This window comes from Heloderma suspectum, chromosome 6 (assembly GCF_057233095.1).
Source record: "Heloderma suspectum isolate Gila_16-S chromosome 6, 16-S_ref, whole genome shotgun sequence".
Classification (NCBI taxonomy): domain Eukaryota; kingdom Metazoa; phylum Chordata; class Lepidosauria; order Squamata; family Helodermatidae; genus Heloderma; species Heloderma suspectum.
Genome location: NC_139463.1, coordinates 121996709 through 122005107, shown reverse-complemented (window position 1 = coordinate 122005107; position 8399 = coordinate 121996709).

Below are 8399 nucleotides of genomic sequence, written 5' to 3'. Positions count from 1 at the left end.
GTCAGGCATCATTTGTACCATCCTCCGCCCAGAGACTAAGGATGTTAGAGAATTCCGCCATGGATTCCAGGGAAGCTGAATTCCAGTTAATTTGTCCCCCCCCAGAATCCATGGCGGAACGAAGCAACCCCCTCTGCCACCCTGCGAAATGGTCCCAGAATGGAGCCTACCTGGTGTCAGCCGTCCAGTGCTCCACGAATGGCGTGATAGGCTACGTAAGTATTTGTGTCCCTGCGGACGCCATGATAGGCTACGTAAATCCTTACGTAGCCTATTGCGGCAAAAGGCAGGAACACAAATGGTAGCCGCTACGCCATTTGCGTCCCTGTCTTTTCTTTTGCCGTGATAGGCTATGTATATATTTACGCAGCCAATCACAGCAAAAGACAGGGACGCAAATGGCATAGTGGCTGCCGTTTGCATCCCCGCTTTTGCCGTGATAGGCTAAGTAAATATTTATGTAGCCTATCACGGCTCAGCGAAGGGACGCCAATTTGCGTCCGCAGACCTGCCGCAGCCGGATGTCCTGCTGCGGACGCACTCGCTCAGCGGGTCCGCAGAGTCGCCGTGGAGCGGAACCAGCCGTGGAGGATTTCGGGGGGAGGGACGGAGCGCCTCCCCCCCCACTGTGGATGCCACTTACGAAACAGGGAAGTGGTTTCATACATCCCTACCACAGACAGATGAGTACATATTTTTCATCATGCGGAAAAATATAGAAATATTTTTTAAAATATTTACATGAATATTTATGTAAGCGTTTACATAATTTACCTCAGAAAAACATTTAGTGTATTGTCCCCCATTCCACTCAACATTTCCTCACGAGTAACTTACATATTCTTTCTACGGATTTATATGTGTAAATTTCGGGAAAGTAAAAAAAAAAAAAAAAATCATCTGAAAGTCCACGGACTCCACACAGCCTGAGGGGGGTGCTTTGCAGTAGATTCCACAGATCAGATCCTTAGAAACCAGAGCTCGTTTTCATCTGTCTTGAATATCTTTTAAAAGTAAAAGCCTTTTAAACATTTTATATTGTATTTAGCATTTTACCTTCTGTAAATTGCCCAGACAGCTTCGGTTATGAGGTGGTATAGAAATGATGATTATGATGATGACGATGCTCTTGGAGAATAAAGAAGGCGAGCCTCTAACCTTTGGTGATGACAGCATCCCCCATTATTTTCTAAGGACTCCACTTTGCCTACTTCAGTTTTCACTGGTTAAGAATCAGGGGAAGTCTCTGTCAAAATGTTTCCATGCCCCATGTGTGAATGGGATAGGAAAATTCCTTGAGAAATCTGCATAGAAAAGAATGACATTCAGCTCCGCTTACATGTCTCTGGCTGTGTTGGAGACGGTTGACCACTGGGTTAATTCCTTAAGGGTGGAATCCTATGCATGCTAAGAAAGATAAAGTCCTGTTGCTCCCAGCATTCCCAGCCATGCTACCTGGGGAATGCTGGGAGGAGTAGGCCCCTTTTTGTGTAAACATTGATAGTATTGTGCCTTAAATGGCTCAGTCTGTGAAGGCACTAGGCAGCTGGAGATTGCAGAGCTGACCTGGCAACAAAAGCACTGGTGGAGGAAAGGGGGCTCAGTTGCTTTGCAGAAGTTCCACACACTCTTAACCCCCCCCCCCTTCGCCAGGCCTTTTATTTCACTGGAGTTGTTTGGCTAAAACACAAGAAAGAAGGGGGACCTGGAGGTTTCTCTCCCACATAGTCTAACATTTTGGGGAGAAAGCCACAACATAATTTTAGATGGCTTCCAAACATCCCCCCCCCCCACACACACACACTTGGTCCTCCCATGTGTGAAGATGCCAATAGTCCATCTGTGGTTGAGCTTCGTGCAAGGGCGCAATAAGGTGAGCATCGAACCTTTTGTGTTATCAATATGCATCAGCGTCAGGATTAGTATTATTAAGATTATGATTATTATTCGGTCTCATCTTAGAGCAAGGATAGGTGACCTTATTGGGCCTATGGGAACATTTGGCAATTTGAGACACTTTGCCGGGGATCACCACAAAGGAGCTGCTAATGGTGTCGGAGAGTTTCTCCACAAATCTCTGGGAGGCCGAATGCCAATGCATTCGGCCCCCCCGAAATTGGTGGGGAAATTCTCCGACGGCCCCCCCCCGGGATGGGACTTACCGTGGCCGAATGTCCCTCGTGGCAGCGGGTCCCAGTGGCGGTTCGGCGGCGGTTCGGCAGGGGTGCGGGGCGGGGGGCGGCCCTCCGAACAGCTGCCGCTGCTGCCATTACAAAGTAAAGTAAAAAAAAAAAAAAAACACGTGATAGTCTACATAACGATTTATGTAGCCTATCACGGCTAGATTTTCAAAGTCAACCACGATAGGCTATGTAAATCTTTACGTAGCCTATCACGGCTGACTTTGGGGGAAAAAAAAGCGCATACGCAAATGGTGGGGCCCATGGGCCGTGATAGGCTCTATCACGCTGAAATCTAGCCGTGATAGGCTACGTAAATCTTTACGTAGCCTATCATGTTTGGGTTTTTTTACACTTTTTTTTTCTTTCGCGGCCGGGGAGACGGGGCGCTTCCCCCCGGCCAGAACTTCGGCGGGGAGGGATGGGGTGCCTCCCCCCCGGCCAGAATTTCGGAGGTAGGGGCAGGGCACCGCCCCACCCGCCAAGAATTTTCAGGGGGAGAAATGAAGTGCCTCCCCCCCACCCCGAAAAAAGCTGCGGGACGAGGTAAGGGACTTTCGTCCATCCCTAAGGCATGGCTATTCACAAAGGACAAGTAACCTGCTGAAAAGACTGGGTCTGATCCCCAACTGATGTAGACACATTGATTTCAAGTTCAACAGAAATCTATCTATTTATTTATTTAATTTATCAATTGCCCATCTGGCTGGTCACCCAGCCACTCTGGGCAATGTACAATAGTAGAAACTGTTTAAAACAATAAAATTCTACATTAAAAACATCATATTTCTAAAAAAATAGAATTTTTTTAGAATCCACCCCAAATGCCTGCCTGAACAGCCATGTTTTTAATGCGTGGCGGAAGCTCATTGAAGAGGGGGCATGGTGGGGTTCCCTAGAGAGGGAGTTCCACAGAGTGGGGTCCACCACAGAGAAGGCCCTCTCCCTCGTCCTCACCAGTCTAGCTGTCCTGGCTGATGGGACAGAGAGAAGGCCATCCGAGGCTGATCTTGCTAGGCATCCTGTTTGGTGTTGCTGGAGGTCCTGCTTAACCACATAGGGTTTTAAAGGTCAAAACCAACACCTGGAATTTGGCCGGGAAAACAACTGGTAGCCAGTGCAACTCCTTCAGCACTGGAGTGATGTGATCTCGCTGGCGGCTGCCTTTAATCAGGTGAGTCGCTGTGTTCTGTACCAGCTGCAGCTTCTGAACTGTTTTCAAGGGTAACCCCATGTAAAGCACATGACAGTAATCTAGTCGAGAGGAGACCAAGGAATGTAATACCGATGGAAGTAGATGGTCGGGAAGGTAGGTGAGCAGCCGCTGTATCAGATGGAGTTGGTACAGCGCTGTCCAGTTGACAGCTGACACCTGAGCCTCCAGGGACAGCTGGGAGTCTAAGATGACCCCCAAGCTGCAGACCTGGTCTTCCAATGGTAGCCGTACCCCATTCAACACCAGGTCAACATCCCCCAACCTCCTCTTGTCTCCCACCAATAGTACCTCGGTCTTGTCAGGTTTCAGCTTCAGCTTATTCCTCCCCATCCAGCCACTCACCGTCTCCAGACATTTGGACAGGGATTCTACGGCCAACCTTGGGGAAGATTTGAACAAGAGGTCAAGCTGCGTGTCATCCACATACTGATGACACCGCACAAAAACCTCCTGAGGATAGCCCCCAGCAGCTTCACAAAGATGTATCAGTTTCACAGAAGGCAAACTCTGATTCCCTCCCCAACCACTGCCAGCCCAGCACACTATTTTCCCCTGCCTTGTATGCTGGCTCGTTGCCCATAAACACTTTGCCCTCTGTCTGTGTGTGCTTCTCTAGCTGTCGAGTTGACCCTTCATCCTCTAATTCATAATCTTATCAGTTCTGAGAAATTCATCTTCTTCAAATTAAAAAAGACAATCATGTCAGACTTTCTGAGTCATTGACCACGCATATACCGATTCATTAGACTATTGGTCACTGGATGGGTAGGTTCGTCATGACTACCTTAAGTCCGAATGATTGCAATAGGTCTCCTCTCTGTGTTTCTAATCTTTGCTTTCAACAGGAGAGGGCAATCAGAAATGGGTGGGGGCAAAACTTCCTCCACCAAGCACTCAGTGGGCCAAATGCTTTCAAGGGTGTCTGGCTATGTCCCTTTATGTCAAGAGGCCAGGGCCCCTGATGTCCTTGGGACTAAATATAATCCTCCAAATATGGACAAACCAAGAGGTTGCCTGAGTGAGGATAATTAAAACAAGGCCTGACATGTCTAAACAGCATCCTAGTCACTATATCAACTGAGCATCCTGCCTTTTTTAGTTTTGAGACTTTTGGACTTGTTTTAAAATGGAGGAAAAACACTTCAGAAAAGCATTTGTGGTCAGATGGGCAAGAAATTGAAGGGGTGGGGTCATCTGGGAAACACCAGGGAGCCAATTTTGGATCCAGGCGGGCTGCATTTGGCTCATGGGCCTGAGGTTCAACACCCCTACACTTGATCACATGCCCAATCCAGGTGCTGATGCCATCTTTTGGCCAACAATTTGCTGCTGGTATTTTCCTCACCGTAGACATCGAAAACACATCGCTTTGTCCTGACTAATGATCTCAGAAGACCTGTCATCAGAAATAGAAAACAGGTTTGCAACCAACATTTCCACTCAGAGAAGAATGCTCTTCCCTGTCATTCTCCAACTCGCTGTAATTGTTGTTTTCTTCCCCTTGGGAAATGTCCAGTCGATTTTCAGAAGGCTAAGAAACAACTATGAAGCTAGTCTGAAAGTGGTTACATAAACCCCTCCACTTGGGCCATTCAGGGCAAGAGGCAGCAGGGGTCTATCCCTTGAGCTCTGACATTTCTCTCTTCCATTTTACATGCTCCATATCTGGGGGCATTGGCACCCCAATCGGTTTTCTAAGGCATGCATTCATAACCTCACTGCCATTAGAAAGAATTGGAGTAGGTCTTCATTAAAGAATTATATTGGCAAAAATCAGGTGCCCAGGCAAGGTAGCCTCTGTAAGCAAAGCATAGGGAGGAGATGGCTGTAGGAGGGTTTGCATGAAGAGAGAAGCTTTGCATCTTGAATGATGGGCTACCAATGTCACAGCTGTTGCTTCTGCTTCTTCATTGGGTGTGTGAAGTCGATACAATCTATTGCCCACCACTTGATCCTGGTCCTGTTCCACATGAGTTGTATCAGACAGGTGACCTCATCATTGGTGGGATGATTTTCCAGGTTTTATTCTAGTCACTTGATTTTTCTTACATAGAACATCCTTTGCAAGAGTTGTCTGATTATATAATGTAAGGAGATATTTTTTCTCCTCCCTGTATCATGTGAATATCACCAGAGTATTCTATACACAACAGAATGCTGAAATAACATAAACCATATCCTTCCAGGGACGAGAGTTTTCAGTAGGGATGTACGAAAGTTCAGCCATGGATCTTGGGGAGGCTGAATGCCAGCGCATTCGGCCCCCCGAAATCGGTGGCAGAACTGCCTCCAGCTCCCCCACCCCCTTACCTGGGGCTGATCTTCCTGGCAGCGGTGGCTCCGGTGGTGGCGCGGCAGTGGCAACAGCCGGTCTTCCGACCGGCTGCCACCGCCGCCATTTCCAAGTTTTTTAAAAAAACAAAACCATGATAGGCTACATAAAGATTTACGTAGCCTATCATGGCTAAATTTTAAAAAATACTGTGATAGGCTACGTAAATGTTTATGTAGCCTATCACGGCTGATCAAAAAACAACAACAACCGTGCGTACGCAAATGGAGGCGCCCATGGGTGCCGCCATTTGCATTCCTTATTTTGGCACGTCTTTGTCTATGTAAACATTTACGTAGCCTACAGCAAAAATAAGGGGAACGTAAATAGCGTAGATGCTACGCTATTTGCGTTCCCCTTAATTTCGCTGTAGTCTACGTAAACGTTTACGTAGACTAAGACGTGCTAAAATATGGAATGCAAATGGCGGCGCCCATGGGTGCCGCCATTTGTGTACGCGCATTTTTTGTTTTAATCAGCTGTGATAGGCTACGTAAACATTTACGTAGCCTATCACAGCTGACTGCAGGGACGCAAACGGCGGCGGCTATGGCCACCGCCATTTGCGTCCTGGCTAGCCAGTGGCTGGATGTCCAGCCGCTGGCAGAGCTGGCTGGCGGCTCCGCAGAATCCCTGCACAGCAGAGCCAGCCAGCCAGGATTCGGGGGGGGGGAGGGATGGAGTGCCTCCCCCCCCAGCCAGAATTTTGGGGGGAGGGACGGAGTGCCTCCCCCCCAGCATCAGCATAATCCGCGAACAGGTAAGTGACTTTCGTACATCCCTAGTTTTCAGCCTTTGAGACGTATATGTATTCTCCCCTGCTTATAAAACATGGCTTACTTCTCCCATCATGAGTTTGTCTTTTGGTGGATTAGTGTTGTTGTTGTTGTTGTTGTTTTTCTTTACCCCCTATATGGATACATGCAACTTGTATGTGGTGTAACAATTTGCAGGGTTTAAAGAGTATAACACATTGCTTTCCCATTTACTGTCATGCTGGTTTCATAATTTGAAAACTGCATCTGGCTCTCCTTACGTTATCTTAATATTGACAATTATCTCTTCCTTTTAGTGCGATCTGGTTTCACGTCTAAGGAAAATTGGGGACAATGGCATGGGGGTTATTTTTATTTAGCTTAGTGTACAGTTGCACAAATTTGATGATGGATATTCCAACACCATGGTGAGGAACCTGTATCCTTCCAGTGGTGCTTGGGCTCCAACTCCTACCTGCTCCAGCCTGCATAGTCCAGTGTAGGGATGTAGGGATATGGTCCACCATATCTAGAGGACAACCAGTTCTCCACTCCTGTCCTAAAGTTAGAATGAATTGTTACGAAGTAAAAGCCATTTCAAGAATGGGGGGAAGTGGGTATTGACTTCTGGGACTCCATGAAAACTGTGTGTCACAGCTGAGGTTGCAGACCTAATAATGACCTAGCAACACGGCAAGGTCCTGTCCTGGTTAATTCTCCCCCAAAATAGAGAGGAGTGAGAATTCTGTTTCACTTCGGATTTGATAAGAATTGTTCAACATGTGCAGTGTTCTTCACCTTTGTGACAAAAGGAACTTGACACAAACAAATTTGGAATGTTAACAGAAGAAACATGTCGTATCCGTCCATGCAGGCTGAGAGCTTCCAGTCCTTCGCTCTTAAATGTCCGGATTTGAATCCAAACATGTTAGTGCTTAATTCAGTTTGTGATCGCTCTCCTTTCCCTCTCTCTTTGGGTAGAGTCCTTATCTGTAATATATATGTGCTTGGCAGGTCTGCCATGGTCCTTTCCATGCTGAGAATAGCTGTACCTATTGAATTTGGTGAGATCGAATTTACGAGTAAACAAAACTGGCAGCTTCACCCACTCCAACTCCCACCTTCACTAGTTGTAGAATTGAGGGTCTGGGAGAAATAACTGAAGAACATGAAGGTAAGAATTTCCACAGGGGCAGCCATGCTATTGTGTTGCAGCACAAACAGCAAAGAGTCTTGAGGTCCCGTAGCACCTTAAAGATTAACAGATTCTCTTTTGGCACTGAGGCTTTTGGAGACAATACCCACTTCATGAGATGTGACTTCATATGCCACATGAATTGGGCGGTGGCCATTAATGTTTATTCTACAGTAAATGTGTTAGTCAAAAGACACTTTGATGAAGAAATTAGGAGTAAAAGTAAAGCATCCCCTGTATGTGTGTAGCTCGTTCTTCTTGTTGTAGATATTCTGATGCATCAGAAATCTACCTGGTATCAATAAAAACAAAACAATAGATCAGAGTCAAGAGTAACAAGGAAAGAGAACATTCTTAAAGTCAGGAAACTAGTTCAGTGCAGAATGGACCGATGCTGTCACAAAACAGCTCTATGTCTTGTAGAATTCTCTGATGAAAGAACATTTAACTTTGTTTGCAGTATGGTGACAAAGTTCTACCAGCAAACCTTGTCCTTGGTTTTTGCCGTAAATGAGATTAACAAGAATCCTAAAGACCTACTGAATATCACACTTGGATTCCACATCTATGACAGCTACAGTAATGCCCAGATGATGTCTGAACAGGGCCATACTCTCCAAAGCACAGCTCCTAATGCAAGTCTACCGGGATAGCACATTTTAGTTCCAACTGCAGCTGTTAATTATCACAGAAATGCTGATACGTGGAAGTGTGGCAAGCA